Here is a 20,453-nt window from a genome sequence, read left to right on the forward strand (position 1 = left end):
ATGTAACTTACAACTTGCTAATCTTGAAAAAAATGAAAGCAGTCCCATATTCTGGGAAGGAGTGTAGGGGAACAGGTACAGGACTCCAGCACCGCCGTTCTAGACAAAGTCCTAATAGAGATGGTTTGCTGTTGCCTTCCTCCGACCTGTTATGGATTATCAGGTGTGTATCTGTGTCGTGTTGACCACTGTTATGAGTGCTTGGATATTGTACTTCGGGCTGACGTTGTTAGGAACGCCTATTTCTCTCGGATCGCAACAAAGGGGCAGCCGTGCTTAACGTCCCCACCGGACGGACAAATCACCAGAAACACCAAAAATCACCATAAACCGTGTCCTGATTTTTTGGGACAATATGGATAACTCTGGGATTGAATCCAGTACACTGTCTCAAATACTGGTGATCAGGAACTTTATGCGACCACATCTTCTCCCTTTGCACACTGGCAATGAAATTTTTTTACCATCAGGATTGAAAACAGTGCACATCCGAATCGATCGCTGCTGCACAATTGCTCGTTGGCGACCTCAGTATCACAGGCGGGTTATGCTTACCTTACTGAATGCAGAATATATAGAATACCCGAACAGGTGTAGGAGACTCCCTGATGACCCTAATATTGCCAGTTAAAGAAATCAATCAAGAAATTTTAAAAAATAAAAACTAAATCTGTTTGCTGTGGAATATGAGGGTAAGTCAATTATCATCCGCAAAGTAGTTATAAAATTTTATTGTAATCAAATAGGAAATTTACAAGAACATCATTTTTCGACATAGTCTCCATGCGTTTCAACGCACTTGGTCCATAGCTGTACAAGCTCCCTGATGCCCTCATAAAAGAAGGTTCTCGGTTGAGCTGCAAGCCAGGAATGCACCGCTTTTATCGCTACTTCGTCCGAGGCAAATCGACGGCCCCTTAATGTCTGTCTGAGTGGACCAAACAAGTGATAGAAAGTGCAAAATCAGAACTATATGTACGATGATCCAGTACTTCAAATTTGAGTCTCTGAAGCGTTTCAGCAGTGTGGGCAACAGTGTGCGGACGGGCATTGTCGTGCAACAGCACACCTTCTGACAGCAATCCTCGGCGTTTGCTTCGAATTGCAGGCTTTAGCCCGGCATTAAGCATCTCACTGTAACGTACACTGTTTATTGTTGTGCCCCTTTCTCCATAATGTTCCAGTAATGGACCTTGCGCGTCCCAAAAATCCGTAAGCATCAGTTTTCCGACGGACGACTGGGTATTCAACTTTTTCTTGTTAGGCGAATTTGGATGTTTCCATTCCATACTCTGCCGTTTACTCTCCGGATCGTAATGATGGATCCATGTTTCGTCACCAATAATGATCCTGTCTAAGAAGTTGTCCCCTTCGTTACCATAGCGATCCAAATGTTTTTTGCAGATGTCCAAGCGCGTTTGTTTATGCAACTATGTGTGTTGTTTTGGGACCCATCCTGCAGAAACTTTATGAAACCCAAGTCTGTTGTGGATGATCTTGTAGGCATAAAGGTGACTAATTTCCAGACGATGTGCCACCTCGTCAATAGTTAATCGTCTGACTAAGAGAATCATTTCACGTGAACGCTCAATGGTTTCTTCATTTGTGGAGGTAAACGGTCGTCCGGCTCCTTCACCGTGCGTAACACTAGTGCGACAATTTCGGAATTTTTCAGTCCATTCGTAGACTCTTTGTTGTGGCAAAACACTGTTCCCGTACTGTACCGAAATTCTTCGATGAATTTCGGCCCTTGATACGCCTTCCGACCACAAAAAACGGATCACTGAACGTTGCTCTTCTTTGGTGCAAAATAGACAGCGGAGCAACCACGATTAACAGCACGGCAGCGATAACGAAACTAACCTTGCAGCTTGAAAACTGCAAAGATATAACAGCAAATAAACAAAGTATGCGTCATCACCGTAAAACGACAGTACTACCAAAATAAACAAAAATATAACTAAATTGCGGGTAATAATTGACTTACCCTCGTACATCAGCGACCCAAAGCATTTCACAGAGATCGGTGGTCAACATGGGCATAGGAAAATCCCATTTTATATTACACTACTCCAAGATAAAAGCGATCCCGCTCTTTAAGCAACGCTTTGAGATTTTATTGCAACGTGATGAAAATAGCTTCACTACTGCTTCGAAAGTGATATAGGTGTCTTCACAGCGTTCTCCGTGTTACTCAAGTTTAGCACGCTGTATTCTGTGAACGAATGGCAAACTGTTGTTGAAGCTAGCATCGATACTCGCGTAATTAAGAAAACTCTTGAAGTTATTTACGAATAATTCCTGGACACCAGGGTTCCTGCAAAAAGTAGAGCTCACAAGTATATTACAACATGGTGGTCCAGTGGCGATGTTTCACATTCCAAAGATGCGTTTACACCCGTGCGCCTTGCGTCTAGTCACCGTGCTACCACAGCCTAACGTAAAAGTCGCGACACTCCGTCTCCTTTTTGCTGCCCACAGCGATAGCAGCGCCCTAAGGTGGCAGTAAGTGACACTTCTCGATACGGTATCTGAACAGTGTGAATACTAACGGTTATATTGATTTGCAACATATACTTCTGGGCATTGAAATAGCTACGCCAAGAAGAAATGCAGATGATAAACGGGTATTCATTGTACAAATATATTATACTACAACTGACATGTGATTACATTTTCACGCAATTTGGGTGCATAGATCCTGAGAAATCAGTACCCAGTACAACCACCTCTGGCCGTAATAACGGCCTTGATACGCCTGGGCATTGAGTCAAACAGAGCTTGGATGGCATGTACAGGTACAGCTGCCCATGCAGCTTCAACACGATACCACAGTTCATCAAGAGTAGTGACTGGCGTATTGTGACGAGCCAGGTGCTCGGCCACCATTGGCCAGACGTTTTCAGTTGGTGAAAGATCTGGAGAATGTGCTGGCCAGGGCAGCAGTCGAACATTTTCTGTATCTAGAGAGGCCCGTACAGGACCTGCAACATGCGGTCGTGCATTATCCTGCTGAAATGTAGGGTTTCGCAGGGATCGAATGAAGGGTAGAGCCACGGGTCGTAACACATCTGAAATGTAACGTCCGATGTTCAAAGTGCCGTCAATGCAAACACGGATGCGGCCACCATGATGCTGTAAACAGAAACTGGATTCATCCGAAAAAATGACGTTTTGCCATTCGTGCACCCAGGTTCGTCGTTGAGTATACCATCGCAGGCGCTCTTATCTGTGATGCAGCGTCAAGGGTAACCGCAGCCATGGTTTCCGAGCTGATAGTCCATGCTGCTGCAAACGTCGCCGACCTGTTCGTGCAGATGGTTGTTGTCTTGCAAACCCCCCCATCTGTTGACTCAGGGATCGAGACGTGGCTGCACGATCCGTTACAGTCATGCGGATAAGATGCCTGTCTTCTCGACTGCTAGTGATACGAGGCCGTTGGGATCCAGAACGGCGTTCCGTATTACCCTCCTGAACCCACCGATTCCATATTCTGCTAACAGTCATTGGATCTCGACCAACGCGAGCAGCAACGTCGCGATACGATAAACCGCAATCGCGATAGTCTACAATCCGACCTTTATCAAAGTCGGAAAAATGATGGTACGCATTTCTCCTCCGTACACGAGGAATCACAACAACATTTCACCGGGCAAAGCCGGTCAACTGCTGTTTGTGTATGTGGAATCGGTTGGAAACTTTCCTCATGTCAGTACGTTGTAGGTGTCGACACCGGCGCCGACCTTGTGTGAATGCTCTGAAAAGTTAATAATTTGCATATCACAGCATCTTCTTCCTGCCGGTTAAATTTCGCGTCTGTAGCACGTCATCTTCGTGGTGTAGCAATTTTAAGGGCCAGTAGTGTAGTTTTTTCGATGGGTTGTCATAACGTAAAAATCGTCAATAACTACAAAAGGACACTACATTTGTCTTTTTTTATGTAGACTGATGGTGGCGGGGGTGGGGGTGGGGGTGGGAGGGTGTAAGAAGAAAGGGAAGGAAAGGGATTATTGATGTCAGCTGCATCGGGACATTACGCGGAATTAGCGGCGACTAGAGAAAATGTGTCCGGACCCGGATCTCCAGCTTACTGGGCAGGTGCGTTAACCATTGCGCCCTATGGGACACAGGGTTACCGCAACTGTGTGGACTTTCCTGGCACGCCTCACTACCGACCGGCATTCCCATCGAACGCCACCTATCCCGAGTCCCTGTCCATTTCCTCCAAGCTCACTACTGCGAGATTCCCGCAAGAGGTCGGACGCACGTGTGCATCCGCACTGAAGAATGTGGACCCAGTGCGCATATAGGCGATTCAACTATTTGAAGGCGTGGTCTCAGACATGTCCGATAGAACAGACACCACTCATTCATATAACAGGACAGTTTATTAATGAGTTTCCTTTGTAAAGTTTCGACGCGTGGGGTAGCCGCGCCTTCTGAGGCGACCTGTCACGGTACGCGTGGCTCCCCCCGTCGGAGGTTCGAGTCCTCCCTCGGGTATGGCTGTTTGTGTTGTCCCTAGCGTAAGTAAGTTTAAGTTAGATGAAGTTCTGAATAAGTCTAGAGACCGGTGACCTCAGCAGTTTGGTCCAACAGAAGTTTACCACCATTTTCCAATTTCTTGTAACGTTCAGTTAATTACTGAATAATCTCGTTTTCTTTTAATAACAAAAAATTGCTAGCGATAAACAGAAGACCTGACCTTCTGCAGAACAAGAAAGTGGAGTTTTATTCAAAATACTTTCAGCCAAATCGATGATTTTGGAACGTAGGAAACCTATAGAGGGTGTATCACAATTAATCGCGTAAACGCATGTAGTTGAAAGTACACCATACTAGAAGCAAAAAAGTCTCAGTAAACATAGGGGCGAAAATGCATACCTTAAGAGCTACGAACAATTTTTCATCTTCGGTACTGTGAAGTAAATCTCTTCTAATGCAAGCTCTTTGCTTTCTACATTCTGAGAAGTAGTAGTATGGACCAAATCAAGAAAAAGATGTGCAGTAAACATTTGCTCTGAAATCCATAGGAATTGTTCATTAGAAGAGTTGTGTTTCCAAGTAGCGAAGATGAACACGTGCCCATAGCTCTTAAGATACACATTTTAGAGCACACGTATACTGGAATTTTTTTCTTGTTTTGGTCCATACTACTACTTCCCAAAATGTGGAAAGTAAAGAGCTTGCAGTAGAAGAGATTTGCTTCGCAGGATCGAAGATGAAAAATTGCTCGTAGCTCTTAAGGTATGCATTTTCGACCCGATGTTTACTGAGACCTTTCTGCTTCTAGTATCGTATACTTTCAACTGCATCCGTTTACGCCATTAATTATGATACAGACTGTATAAGATGTAATACCTACACTATTTAATGTGCGAAATAAGCCACCACAGAGAATAAATCGTCAAAAGCAATAAAAGTGTTTCCCGACATAGAAGAAACAAATTCCACAATTGTTGCTAAATTTGAACGAGAAACGTCAAGAATCTTCAACCTGTTCACTTTTGAAGCAAAATTAATTACATTTACAATATTATCCATGTAATGGAAAGCCGAGTGAAATATATGAATGGGCAAATCAATAGAATCCATAACAAAGCTATAGTGTCAGGGAAAGTGCCTATGATGGCAACAGACAACAACATAAATATAGGCTTTGTACGCATAAATTATGTTTGTATTCTCTTGCTTTCAGCGGAGTAAGCTACAAATATACACATATTCTAAAGTATTTCTTCGTAAACAAATTATAGATGATGTCATTCAAAAATGGCTCTGAGCACTATGCTACTTAACTTCTGAGGTCATCAGTCCCCTAGAAGTTAGAACTAATTAAACCTAACTAACCTGAAGACATCACACACATCCATGCCCGAAGCAGGATTCGAACCTGCGACCGTAGCGGTCGCTCGGCTCCAGACTGTAGCGCCTAGAACCGGTGGCCACTCCGCTGATGTCATTGAATCAGTGTGATTCGGGTGGTTTTACACGTATTTCACGATAATTCGTGTCTCTAAGTAATTTTCGAACCCATGCAACGCACAATTACAACTATTGTTTCGTTAATTAAGTAGAAAATAATTAACATTATCCTTAGGATGCATGTGAATGTGTGTTTTCTCACCGCTTGAAGCACTAGCGACGCTCCAACTATCAAACGGTAACAACTTTCCGACCAGAAAGTGCCATAACTGTATTTATTAGACTGTGGTACGACTGTGCTTATCCCACTCGCAAGTAGAGGCACGCTTCCTCAACATGAGCGTACAAGTGGGTTTGGCTAAAATGGCTCTGAGCACTACGGGACTTAACTTCTGAGGTCATCAGTCCCCTAGAACTTAGAACCACTTAAACCTAACTAACCTAAGGACATCACGGCAACGGCCTTGCCGCAGTGGTTACACCGGTTCCCGTGAGATCACCGAAGTTAAGCGCTGTCGGGCGTGGTCGGCACTTGGATGGGTGCCCATCCAGGCTGCCATGCGCTGTTGTCATTTTTCGGGGTGCACTCAGCCTCGTGATGCCAATTGAGGAGCTACTCGACCGAATAGTAGCGGCTTCGGTCAAGAATACCATCATTACGACCGGGAGAGCGGTGTGCTGACCCCACGCCCCTCCTATCCGCATCCTCCTCTGAGGATGACACGGCGGTCGAATGGTCCCGGTAGGCCACTTGTGCTTAAAAAAACTCGTGCTTAAAAAAACAAAGGGCATCACACACAGCCATGCCCGAGGCAGGATTCGAACCTGTTACCGTAGCGGTCGCGCAGCTCCAGACTGTAGCGCCTAGAACCGCTCGGCCACACAGGCCGGCACGAGTGGGTTTCATTCATATCTGTGCTCACACTGGCGCTTCTTCTTTCATGTGGGGCAGGCTACAGCTGCAAGGAGCACAGTTGTAAACTCACTTAAAGTGTAACCGTAAGCCCTTAATTCGAACTCTGGAAGCAGTTCCAAATATTTTCGGAAAGAATATCTCCAAAATAGCGCACACTGCGCTGCAAAAATTGAAAGATTCGTACAATAACCGTAGTTTCTCCGTTACTGCGTTGCAGAATTGTAGGGTATCCTGCAGAAATCACTATGATTTTGGAAGAAACCCAACAGCCAGCCTTTTAGCTCAGTTGAAAGACGAACAGTCACCCTTTTGTGGTGAAGTTAACAGCCGACGTGCTCTGCTCCATCACAATGTAGAGTTTTAAGGCTGTGGAGTCACTGCGCAACACCATACCGTGAATGAATCAACAAGTATTGTTGAAGCCGACATACATACTCGTTTAATTAAGAATACTCATACAGTTTTAATGAATATTTATGAATTTCATTATTCCTGTAAAATGATTCAAATGGCTCTAAGCACTATGGGACTTGATATCTGAGGTCATTAGCAAAGTCTCCAGTGCTAAGTGTAACCGTAAGCGTTTAGTTGCAACCATTTCCAGAAGGAAACTTTCAAAATAGCGCAGATTTTGCAGCCCCGTTCCATGATAGTAGTTTATCCGCTAATGATATAGCAGAACTGTAGAATACCTCGTAGAAATCAGTGTGGTGCGGAAGGAACTCTATGTCCGGCCTGGTTGCCCAGTAGAAAGACAACCAGTCACCCCTTTGTGGCGGCGTGAACAAAGAACCTGTTCAGCTCCATCACGATGTTAACATGCAAAGTTATAAGGCTGTGGCGTCACTTCGCAACAGTGCCGTTATTAGGAAGACGTAGACTACAAGGTGACAGTGATGAATTGCTTCCTGTCTAGGCAGTGCTCCTGAAGAGCGACAGCAGACCGCTTCTGTCGCAGCGCCTGTGATTTTTTCCCACCATGCTTCGTGACTAAAATGACATGCAGATTAAAAGCGGCAGGTGGCACGTTAGGTAACCTTCCGTCGTTAAAACGCCTTGTGAGTTTCCATTCCTCCAATCATTTATAAGTCGCGTTCCGTGAATCACATCATGAGAGAGGGCCTTCAAGGGTGCGGAGAGAGTCAAATTACACAGGATGTTTCAAAATAAGTGTCTCCTATTCTTATAGTGTGTTAGATAAAAAATTCGACAAACGTATATCTGGAAATATATACTTGTTATTTTATTCATAGATTTTATTTTTCAGCAACTGTACTACATATTTCAGAAAAAAATGCAATCGGCAGTTGAGCAGATATATTTATTTCGCTTTACCGGTTTCAACTGTGTTTATTAGACGGTAAAATTAGCTTTGACACTTTCAGGAAACCTTTCACAACAGATAACATCGTTATTTATTCTTGTTGTCATCCATTTAATCACAAATTGGCTTCCTTTCACACTATTACCGACCATGTTATTGACGTGCTTCTAACACCTTTAGCTATGGCTAATGGACTTCATAACTTAAAGTATGAAGCGGTCAAAAACGGATGTAGAGCAAGCCTAGCACAAAAATTTTATAAAATAAATCCATCAAGATCACAAATTAGTCTAAACCAATAGAAATGGCCTTACTGTTAAGCAGTACACTAGAATCCCATTTCTAGGTGACATTTCATGTCGTATAGCTAATATGTTTAAAACTTATGACATCACTCTGTTCTTTACCACGAAAAATGTCACTTACTTACTTTCTGTACGCAATGCGAAACCTCCAACTGACAAATCTCTTAAATTTGTGGTATATAAAATACTATGTTGTATACGTCCGTGTTTTTATACAGGACAGACAAGGACGGCATATAAGACCCGCTTTCGTGAGCGTTTGCTCAACAAAGACGGTGAGAATTCATATATACCAACTTCTGCAGAACATCTCAAAATCGAGGAACACACTGTTCCTCCTCAGAATTGTAGCTTAACATGAAAATTTTGCATTTGACCGACAGGTGTTACAAAATGAACCTTTTAGAAGAGCTTGAACTATGTAAACATACCTGCCTAAATTAAAAAGATTTTCTGAATGATGAGCTTGCATTAAAAAATGCACTGTTTTGAGTGCATAATATCTTTTGTAAAACGTAAAAAACTGATCCATTCCTTTTGGATATTAAAGCTATGTGCCACATTTTCCAAATTTATTGGGTACGAATTCCTTTCATATCAGCCGCCCCTGTATCTGAATGGTCAGCCGGCACGGTAGCTCAGCGTGTTCGGTCAGAGGGCTGCCCCCTCTCTGTAATAAAAAAAAAACTGAGTCAAGGAATCAACGATCAACTTGAAATGACGTCTTGTGACGTCCGCCCAGACCAAACGCAACGAACTATGCCGAAAAAAAAGGTCGGCGTGACGGATTGCCGTCCTACGGGCCCGGGCTCGACTCCCGGCTTGGTCGGGGATTTTCTACGCTCAGAGACTGGGTGTTGTGTTGTCTCCATCATCATTTCATCCCCGTCCGGCGCGCAGGTCGCCCAATGTGGCGTCGAATGTAGTAAGACCTGCACCAAGGCGGCCGGACCTGCCCCGTAAGGGGCCTCCCGGCCAATGATGCCAAACGCTCATTTCCATTTTGTATATTAGTTATAATTTTTATATGCTTTTATATATGTTCCTTGCCGCTGACACAACTGTTTGACATGTACATATATGTGATTCATTTACTGTAAATTATCAGTTCCTCAACCTGTGTTTCCACTAATCAGATAAAGTACGTACTGTTTACGACATGTTATGACATTATCCTCCTATGAAGAAGATACAGACATCTGGTAAACCAACACTAAATAAGTTTCTGTAATGCACTTCTCATACTTTAGATAAATGTATGGCCAAGATCCAATAACTGATAACACACCTAATTTTGTAAGCTCCTGAAAATGACCAATTGGTTAGCTGAAATCGGTGAAGCGAAATAAAAATATCTGTGCAAATGACGACTGAATTTTATTCAGGAAACGTATACTTTTTGAGACGTGGGCCATTTTGCCTCAGCTGTGTCAACAACAGTCAGTACTCAGTGAGGCAGACTGTACTACTGTCGACGTTCGTTCGGACGCTTGTCTGCTCTGTAAAGTAGGATAGAAGGTGATATCTGGCATCTCTGCCAAAAGAGCACAATGGTGGTGCACGCACAAGCGTTTCGGACCACACCGTTCATTGTAAATTGTTGAGCATGGTGCTCCCCAGCACCCCTACATCTTCACATGTTGGCTCAACGACATCGTCAAATACGATTGCAGTGTTGGCTTGTCCATCGGGATTCGTCCGTCGATCAATGGAAACGTGTGGGCTCTACGGGTGAAACATTTTGGTACACGAGGTCGATGGTCGTCTCCACAAACGCTGTCCTCGAAGTGAACGGCGGCTCGAAACGTGCAGCGCGCCTCGGACGCTGGCTGGGGGGTGGGGGAGCAGTATTATGCTACGGAATTTTCCTGCGCTTGCATGGACTTGTAGTTGTAAACGTAGGCACGCTGACAGCTGCGAACCACCTGCACCCATTCATGCTTGATGCCTTCCCCGACAGTGATGTTATCTTTCATGAGAATTATTGTCCGTGTCTCGGAGCCAGAATTGTGCTACAGTGGTTTGAAGAGCGATATAGTGAACTCATATTGACGTCTCGGCAACCGAGGTTCGTTATTGGGCGCCTGCACCGCGTACGCAAATCAGCGGCCCGTTATTTACTCGAATTACATGACCCTGCGTAGACATCTAATATCACGTACTTTCCCAAACTAACCGACAAACTGTCGGATCCCTGATACGCTGTGGCCGAGCGGATCTAGGCGCTTCAGTCCGGAACCGCGCGACTGCTACGGTCGCAGGTTCGAATCCTGCATCGGGAATGGATGTGTGTGATGTCCTTAGGTTATAGGTTTAAGTAGTTCTAAGTTCTACTAAGCTCTAGGGGCTGATGACCTCCGACGTTAAATCCTATAGTGCTCAGAGCCATCTGATTTTTTGAACCCTGATACGCAGAATCAGTGACGTATTTTCTTCCAAAGATGGACAAACAAGATATTAAGCAGGTGGTCATAATGTTTTGGCTCATCAGTGTATAGCATCTGGCGGGGCACAAGCTCGGCTTAACTGTCTGTTTGCCAATTTTGCTCTCAAGCAGTATAAAATTTGCATACTCTTCGCCTCCTTGGGTGGGTAATGGTGCTTGCATGCAACGTTTAATCTGTCATACACAGCGGTATTCTTTCGTCTCTGGTGAAAGGTTAGTGAGCTTCACTCAGCCGAATTTATACCTCGGACATTGCAAATGGACTTACGTTTTCTGGGAAGAGAAAACCTGGCTTTGAGCATTGGATAGGCAACAAGATTAGAGGAAGAAGAAAGCAGTAACTCCCGTGCCAGCGAATAATGTACGATATGACAGCCTTGGTGCCTCGCACGGAGTATGGGTCACAGTCGAAGGTTTTGTTTTCAGGGATAGGCGACTGTGAATTGCGGAAAATGTGGAATTGTTTTGTGTTTTGGAGAAAAAAGGAATTGTTTTGATACATTTCTCAGGCGACACTGCAAAATTCCAATAATTTTGCGAGCCACAGGAACAACATTGTAGTACTTTCATAGTAGCCCCTATGTGCTTTTTATGGGCAGTGCCATGTACAGGTAACATAATGTATTTTGAAACTGTGTTTGTAAAATTCTTCAGATGACCATACACATTAGTACTTTGTTTCACAATATTTCTGTGTGTACCAAATAAATGGTTGAAGAAGGATGGGGAAGCAAATCACCCGTTGCCTTTCAAAGAATCCATGCCTGTATTTGTCTTAAACGATATAGGGATATTACGGAAAATGTAAATCAGATAGCCAGGCGGGGATTTGAACCGTCGTCCTCCCGAATGCGAGTCCAGTGTGCTCGCCACTGCGCTATCTCTCTCGATTTATTTTGAGGGAGACACACTCACTTTACCTGCCTTGAATTAAAATAGCACTTTTTTTTGAAAAAATAATCCGAATATACTCAAATTAAATGCAGGAATGTGAGTTGTGGTTTTGGGTTACGGTGAAGACAGGTATTTTTAGTCGCGAAGACCCTGCTAAACCGTTGCTTCTCTTCCAACGGGCGAGAATGCGTTTTCTCGGTGCCGCACGGTCTCCAACCACCCGATGTTCGAGCATTCCACAGAGTCGCATCGCTTACAAAGAATAACTCTGAGCGCCAAATACATACATGCCTGGACGTTATTTTCAACTTCTGAACCTGCGTGCACACCATTTCCCACAGAGCATTAGAACTAATTTTATGTGTTCCGTTCTGTTACACTGTGCGTAGAGAGACGTCAACAGTCACAGTCAATGGAGGCGCTTTTAAAATAACTGCGATTAACTTTCATTTGAGCTATGATTGTATGTAATTTCCGTGACCTCTTTGCTTGGTATACCAATGAGTTATCGAGCTGACAGGGTGTAGTTTTCTATCTAATGCTCTCCTTTCTTGTTATTCCTTCTTCTCATTCCCGTTCACATTCGCATGTCATTTTAAGTTGTAGCGAATCAACGTGCTGTACCTTTCGATAAATTGGCGGGCGCCTGAACCTAGATCTTGTTTAGTTAGCTCGTCGGCCTTCTACCCAGATAAATATCACTTATTTAGGCTGGATTTGCAGATTACCGACTCGTTACATAGTTTCATAGATCATTGTGTTGTTGTCATCGCACTAAAATCAGTTTTTTTCGGGAGCGTTAAACCCTTTGTCACACGTTAGTATGCACGGTACATTATGAATGAAAACACAGAATTTCAGGTTAATATTTAATGGCGTTGTTAGGATTACAAATTAATATTGTTTCCAAATGGCAGAACCGTATGCATATTTAATCAGCCTCACAGACGGTGTTCCCGTGTATAAACAAGTACAATGGCCACCGTCGTTTGATTCGTACAGAACAGAGGCTTCACTACACAAATAATACTCATCTCCGTACACTGAACTATTATTGCAACAAATCTGACAGGTCCCATAGATTACAGCATCTATTTGAGTACACTCATTAATGCCGAATTCCATTTTACGTCATGTCTCCAGACGATTACGCTTTCTCTTTCATAGTGCTGGAAGAGAAGGGAATGTCAACTGCTAAATTTATTATCAAAAAATAGTAAAAACTAGGAGGATGGAAAAATCGCCAGAGAGGGACCAGGGAGGGGATCAGTTTGGGCCTCGGAGAAACACAGCAGGAGACAATGCGCAACTGACGCTACAAATCACCTTAGGAGACAGCACGTAGAAAGGCAAACCCACGTTTATAGCATTTGTAGACCTAGAGAAAGCTTTGGACAATGCTGAATGGAATGCTCCCTTTGAAATTCTCACGGTAACAGAAATGAAATGCAGTGACTGAAAACTTATACTAAGTTTGTGCAGAAATCAGAGCGTGGTTGTGAGAGTTGAAAGGCAGGAAAGGAAAGAACTGGTTGAGATGGGAGTGAGACAGCACTGTAGCCTATCCCCGATATTGTTAAACGTGTACACAGAGCAAGCAGTAAAGGAAAAGAAGGACAAACATGAAAAAATAATTAAAGTTCTGGGGGAAGATACAAAGACTTTGAGGTTTGCCGTCAACATTGCACTTCTGTCAGGGACAGTAAAGCATTTCAAAGCATTCAACATCTTTAGAAAACCAACAGCCACAGACACAATAATACATTCCACATCCAACCACCCCCCACAGCCAGAAACTTGCAGCGTTAAGACACATGTTACATAGATTAAACAGAATCCTACTCAGCAAGAGAAACTATGAACAAGAAATGAGTACAATCATACAAATAGCTAGGAGCAACGGGTATGACACACATGTGGTACACAAGCTCAATCAAAAAATAAAAACACAAATAAAAAACAAACACAACAGTTCCACAATACAAAAGAACTCACAAGCTGAAAACTTACAAACACACTCAACAAACACACACAATGACAACACCACACAGAAAAGAACCAGATGGTACACCATGACCTACACACATAAACTAACACACAGAGCTGCAAACGTCCTAAAGAGACCGGGCTTCAAAATAGCATATAAGCCTGGGCAAACCCTTCAATCACACCTAAGCCAGCCAGCTACCAAGAGAAACAAATTCCAACAATCAGGAATATATAAACTTGAATGTCAAAGTTGTGATGCAGTATACATAGGCATGACATGCAGGGATTTCCAAACAAGATACAAAGAACATATCAGATGTTGGAAGTATGAAACAAACCATTCCACATTTGCAGAGCATTTAAAACACTACAACCATCATCCTACAAATATGGAACAAGAAATGAAAATAATGAGGACAAGCAACCATGACAAATATCTTATACAAATGCAAGAAAACTTCCACACCCAGAAAGCCATAGCAGAAAACAAACACGTGATAAATGAACAAACACACATCAGCACAGGCTCCCTACTACACTTAGTAAAGGAAATGATAACATGAAACAAAAAATAATAAAAAAAGAAAACTCTTCCCCACATCATCTGGACACACACACACACACACACACACACACACACACACAGCACAAAAATATATATATCACACCAAAAAACACACACACACACACACACACACACACACACACACACACACACACACACACACACAAATGCATACACGAACAGACCACAGATACTTCAATAGTTACACTCATAAGTGTGGCAATAACATTAGATCTTTGGCAAAAACATTTGACAGTCGGCAACAGAAACCAAAACATTGCTTTAAAACAAGCGTTCGGTGCATAGTGTTGTGGAATGGGGAAAAAAACCGCAAATTGGCGTTCATAAGAAGAAGAACAACAACAAAAATGCAACAGGAGCGTAATATGTAGGAAATTCTCCACACAACCTGTAAGTACAGTTCAAAACATTACTACTTAATAGGAAATACCAACCACCAGAACTGTTTATAACCTATAGGCACAATGACAAAAATGTAAATAAAATAGCTAACATATGTACATATTTCAGGCCACTGATGATGTCTTGCAGAAAATAAAGGCGAAACGCATATGGCACTAAAATTGTGTTTTATTCAGTTGCTGTCAGACGGTCCATAAGTAAAAATTATTAATATACCGTAATATTTCAAAGAGCACTTGAACGGAATGGACAACGTGATGAAAATAGACTATAAGATGAATGTCAACAAAAATAAAACGAGGATAATGGAATGTAGTCGAATTAAATCAGGTGGCGCTGCGCGGATTAGATTAAAAAATGAGACACAAAAGTAGTAGATGAGTTTTGCTATCGATGTAAATGTAAATGTTCTCTTGTTCAACATGATGTATCAGCGAAACTTCGTGAGACACTTGCTTTGACATTCTGACAGAACACTGCATTCTAATACCAACGAGTTTTTAGATACCTATTTTTATAACACATTATATACGCTGAAGAACCAAAGAAACTGATGCAACTGCTAATATCCTGTAGGGACCCCGCGAGCATGCAGAAGTGCCGCAACACGACGTGGCACGGACTCGACTGATGTCTGAAATAGTACTGGAGGGAATCGACACCATGTATCCGGCAGACCTGTCCATAAATACGTAAGAGCACGAGGTGGTGGAGATCTTTGCTGAACAGCACGTTGCAGGGAATACCAGATATTGTCAATTAGCTTCATCTCTGGGGAGTCTGGTGGCCAACGGAAGTGTTTAAACTAACAAGAATGTTTCTGGAGGTACTCTGTAGCAATTATTTACGTGTGGGGTGTCGCACTGTCCTGCTGGAATTGTCCAAGTCTTTCAGAATGCACAACGGACGTGAATGGATGCAGGTGGTCAGACAGGCTGGTTACGTGCATGTCACCTGTTAGAGTCGTATCTAGACGTAGCAGGGGTCCCATATCACTCCAACTGCACACGCCCCACGCGACTGCAGAGCCTCCACCAGCTTGAACAGTCCCTTGCTGACATCCAAGGTTCATAGATTCATGAGGTTGTCTCCATACCCTACGTTCATCCGCTCGATACCATTTGAAACGAGACTCGTTCGACAGGCAACGTGTTTCCAGGCATCAATAGTCCAATGTCGGTATTGACGGGCCCAGGCGAGATGTAAGACATTGTGTCGTGCAGTCATCAATGGCACACGAGTGGGTCTTCGGCTCCGAAGGCCCATATCATGATGTTTCGTCGATTGGTTCGCATGCTGACACTTGTTGATGGGCCAGCAGTGAAATCTGCATCAATTTGCGCAAGGATTGCACTTCTGTCACATTCAACGATTCTCTTCAGCCGTCGTTGGTCCCGTTCTTGCAGGATCTTTTTCCGGCAGCAGCGATGTCGGAGATTTGATATTTTACCGGATTCTTGATATTCAAGGTACACTCGTGAAATAGTCGTACGGGAAAATCCCCACTTCATCGCTACCTCGGAGATGCTATGTCCCACCGCTGGGGCGCCGACTGTAACACCACGTTCAAACTCACTTACTTCTCAATAATCTGCCATTGCAGCAGCAGTAACCGATCTAACAACTGCGCCAGACACTTGTCTTGTATAGGCGTTGCCGAGTGCAGAGCCGTATTCTGTCTGTATCTCTTTGTTTGAATGCGCATACCTATACCAGTTTCTTTGGCGCTTCAGTGTGTTTCTCTCACCATTTGATAATATACTTGTTATAACTGTTTCAGACTCACATTCCATAAACTCCTTTCTCCTCTCTGCCCCTCCCTTTTTCGACATATCATCACATTCGCTTGACTGTCTTTACATACCGCTCGTAGTAGTCAGTGCCATAGTGACTTGTACAACATATACATAATTTTTTAAATGTACTGTAATCAGAGAGTATAGATATGTATGGAATAAGGATTTTGATGAACAGAACGACAATTCTGTCCGCAACATCTCCTGCGGCTGAAGCCAAGTGATACGGGACGGTATATTTTAGCGCGTATTTTTGAGTGTCATCACTTCGCTGCTACAAACAAATTACCTTCAGAAGTACCGCGAAACTTTGTATACGCGTTTTACAGACATCTTATCAATCTGATACCAGTAACGGAATTTGGCTCAAATTTAAAGAGCAATGATACTGTGCTTTTTCGTCACAATATCATAGCACATGTTCCGCTTCTCTTTTTTTCAGTAACAGGATAAGAAGTGACAACCACCAATATTTTTTACGTTTTCTATTGCACTTATTCATGTTGTCGAATCTCTGTTCTAATTAATTACGTTACAATGACACCGTAGACAGCGACAAAGTATCACGAAAAAAGAACGCATTTGGTATTATGAAATTGTTACACTGGATGTGGTAAGCGATTTGCACCATCTGCTCGTCCATTATTAGCTACAATTTTTCTTCATCTATCCTTCTACTTTTTAAAGACAATTAAAACATCTGTAACATTTTCCAGCCATCTCATCAGAAAAGTAAACCCATTTACTGAGTACAAAAAAATAAAAAATACAGCATCAGTACCCGAATTTTGTAGTGATAGCCAACAATATTGTTTTTTAGGTTTTCTACTGTACTGATTGATATTGCTGAATCTGTTCTAATTAATTACGTTACAATGACACAGTACAGGAAACTGTCTCTTTCAGAAATATTTCTATACACACACAAAGGTTTGAGAGTCTAAATAAATTGAAGGAAACATAGCATAAGTATGTAAACACTGACTGGAAATTTACTCAGACACATCCGAAAATTTATCCAGCACTTGTCTCGCAAACACATTGCCATGAAATCGCAGAAATTATTTCTACAATACAAAACTTTATAATACTGTCTCGATATTTTCCAGCATATAAAGTTCCTTGTATCAATACGACATTTACAATTAAACATTTGTTGCGTATACCAATGAAAAGTAGCTACTCCTCCTTTCGCACACTTCTCTTTAGATTCGTAGCAAAGGCAGTGCCATTGCTATTACTAAAACTCAAACGTGCAAAAAGGCGAATATGTGTAGTATTCAAGTTTCGCTTTTACCGCAAATTCTAGACAAGCAGCGTCGCCCCAAAATCAGGTGACTATCCCAGTTTGATGTTGAGAGTATGCGCAGTAGACTCTGCTCACTGCATAGGTATACATACTCTGACTAAAATATAAGGTTTATTTGTTCAGTGTCTGGGCATTGTATTATGCTTGTGTTTTGTATCGATATAACCGCAGAACGTCACATATCTTTGAATACCAATCTTCGAGCAGCCATGAACTCTCGCTGAAGTTGTGTGAGCTATCTGTTTAGTACTAAGTTCTCTGACGATGGACTAGGAAGCCGAAAGCCGGTTCATAACGAACTGTTATTGTGGAATATTAATACTGCGTATTCAAGTTTTTAATATGTCTCTGTTCTTAAAAACACCGACGGAATGTTCCATCCTTATAAACTGAAGTGCTAGGAAGTCTGTTTTGAAGGTATTTGCCTAAAAGTGTAGCATTGTATAGAAGTGAAACTTGGGCGATATGCATTTGAGGCAAGAAGAAGAACAGAGTATTTTAAAATGTTGTTCTGCAGAAAGATGGTGAAGATCAGATGGGTAGATCGAATTAGTAATGAGGAGGTTCTAAGTCGGATTGGGGAGAAAATAAATCTGAAGCATAACTCGACTAAAAGAAGGGATCGCTTGATAGGACACGTTCTGAGACATCAAGGGATTGCCAGTAAAGTTTTGGAGGGAAGTGTTGGGGGTAATAAATATAAATGCAGTAACTAGGTTCAAAAGGACGAAGGCTGCAATAGAAATTCGGTAATGGAGAGGTGCAGGTTAGAGGAGAGTATGGAGCTGCACGAAACCAGTCTTCTGACTGAAGACCCCACGTTGCAGTTCACACCACAAACGTCTTGAGAAAAGTACGTCTCCTCTATTGGCCTATTTGATCTCCTGATTTTGTTTCTCATGGAGGATGTGTGGGAAATGATGAGAACAATGGTGTGCTGCTATGTGTTCTGCCGACTTGTTGTTTCCATTTTCTGGCACAAAGTTTCGACGGCCGACCCAGCCGTCATCATCAGATCTAGATTGAGTCCATGCAGAGAGTACACATAACAGCAAAACTCGCAATGTCTAAAGACTTCTGATTCAGCCGTCGAACTATTGTGAAGAAAATGGAAACAACAAGTTTGCTGGACACCTGGAAGCGCACCATTAATCACTCACCTCGAGACAACGTAGGAGATCAGAAGATGTGTATTTTGATATCAGCCTCCAACCAGCAGTCTGCATGAACAAATACAGTACGAGTTTCAGTCATAGTTAGAAATTCTTCAAAGAGACATCCGAAGGCCGGTTGCTACCGTGCCGCAATAAACACAAAAGTGTGTCCGTTTCTGCGGAGATCACATCTAATACTGATGCTGATGATGGACATCAGTTCCCCATGAAATGAAAGCTTAATCATGCAGTATTAGTCATGTGATGTGTATCAACACAGAGAGTGATAAAAATCAGACTGGTGATAGTGTAACACTTTATAGTGTGTATTCAGTCAGAGATTACTCCCTTAATAGACTTGAGAACTTCGATTTCTGGTATGTAGAGGACTTCGTGAGGGCGAAAAGCAGACACGAAACCCGACGACAGCCGAATTACATGCTCCACCAGACTATGTCGGTCTGTTTTCCAATTATTTGCAACGAGCAGGGCGTTCAGACCGGTAAAATAACTCTTGTTTGTAATTACTGTAACGTGTTACGATATGTCGATAGGACAGTTGGAACATCTGGTCGAGTATTCTGCTCGCAAACGAGTTCGTCAGTATTTATTAATGTACCACGAACTCGGCACAATTTGCATTTGATGCGCGCAGTGCAACGTGTTTCTGCTGCGGTACGGTTTATCCTGCTGCTCATACAAACAGTTTCTAATTTACCTTCGTACCAAGAGGGTGAAAAACATCTATATCAGTACATATTATAAATTAAAGCCCCCCTCCCCCGCCCCCTCGATTTTCTGCCTGTATGTGAAGATTAATCTAAGGAAATACTGTAAGAATTTTGATACGGTTTTCACTAATATGTGGATTGATTCACGAGGAAGGTACTTGTTGCTACCCTTGCGGTGTTTTGTAATGATGAATATTTTTCGCAACCTGGTTTGTAAAGAGGCGATCATTTTAAAAATGACATCAGAAACATATGTAACATATGAAATACGACATAATTTGGAGAATTTCGGGATTGAAAGAGATGATAGTTCTCACTCGTAACACATTTCATATTTACTGCTTTTACATTCTTTCGCAATTATGACGAAAAAGCCGGCCGCTGTGGCCGAGTGGTTCTAGGCACTTCAGTCCGGAACCGCGCGACTGCTACGGCCGCAGGTTCGAATCCTGCCTCGGGCATGGATGTCTGTGATGTCTTCAGGGCCGCGCGGGAATAGCCGTGCGGTCTGAGGCGCTGCAGTCATGGACTGTGCGGCTGCTCCCGGCGGAGGTTCGAGTCCTCCCTCGGGCATGGATGTGTGTGTTTGTCCTTAGGATAATTTAGGTTAAGTAGTGTGTAAGCTTAGGGGCTGGTGACCTTAGCAGTTAAGTCCCATAAGATTTCACACACATTT

The 20,453-nt window shown here is 42.8% G+C and overlaps 1 pseudogene; it reads left to right on the forward strand.

The window, feature by feature from the left end:
- The first annotated feature begins 6,379 nt into the window (after positions 1 to 6,379).
- Positions 6,380 to 6,497, forward strand: LOC124709300 (annotated as a pseudogene).
- The last annotated feature ends 13,956 nt before the right edge of the window (positions 6,498 to 20,453 follow it).

The sequence above is a fragment of the Schistocerca piceifrons genome, chromosome 7, assembly GCF_021461385.2.
Source record: "Schistocerca piceifrons isolate TAMUIC-IGC-003096 chromosome 7, iqSchPice1.1, whole genome shotgun sequence".
Taxonomy (NCBI): domain Eukaryota; kingdom Metazoa; phylum Arthropoda; class Insecta; order Orthoptera; family Acrididae; genus Schistocerca; species Schistocerca piceifrons.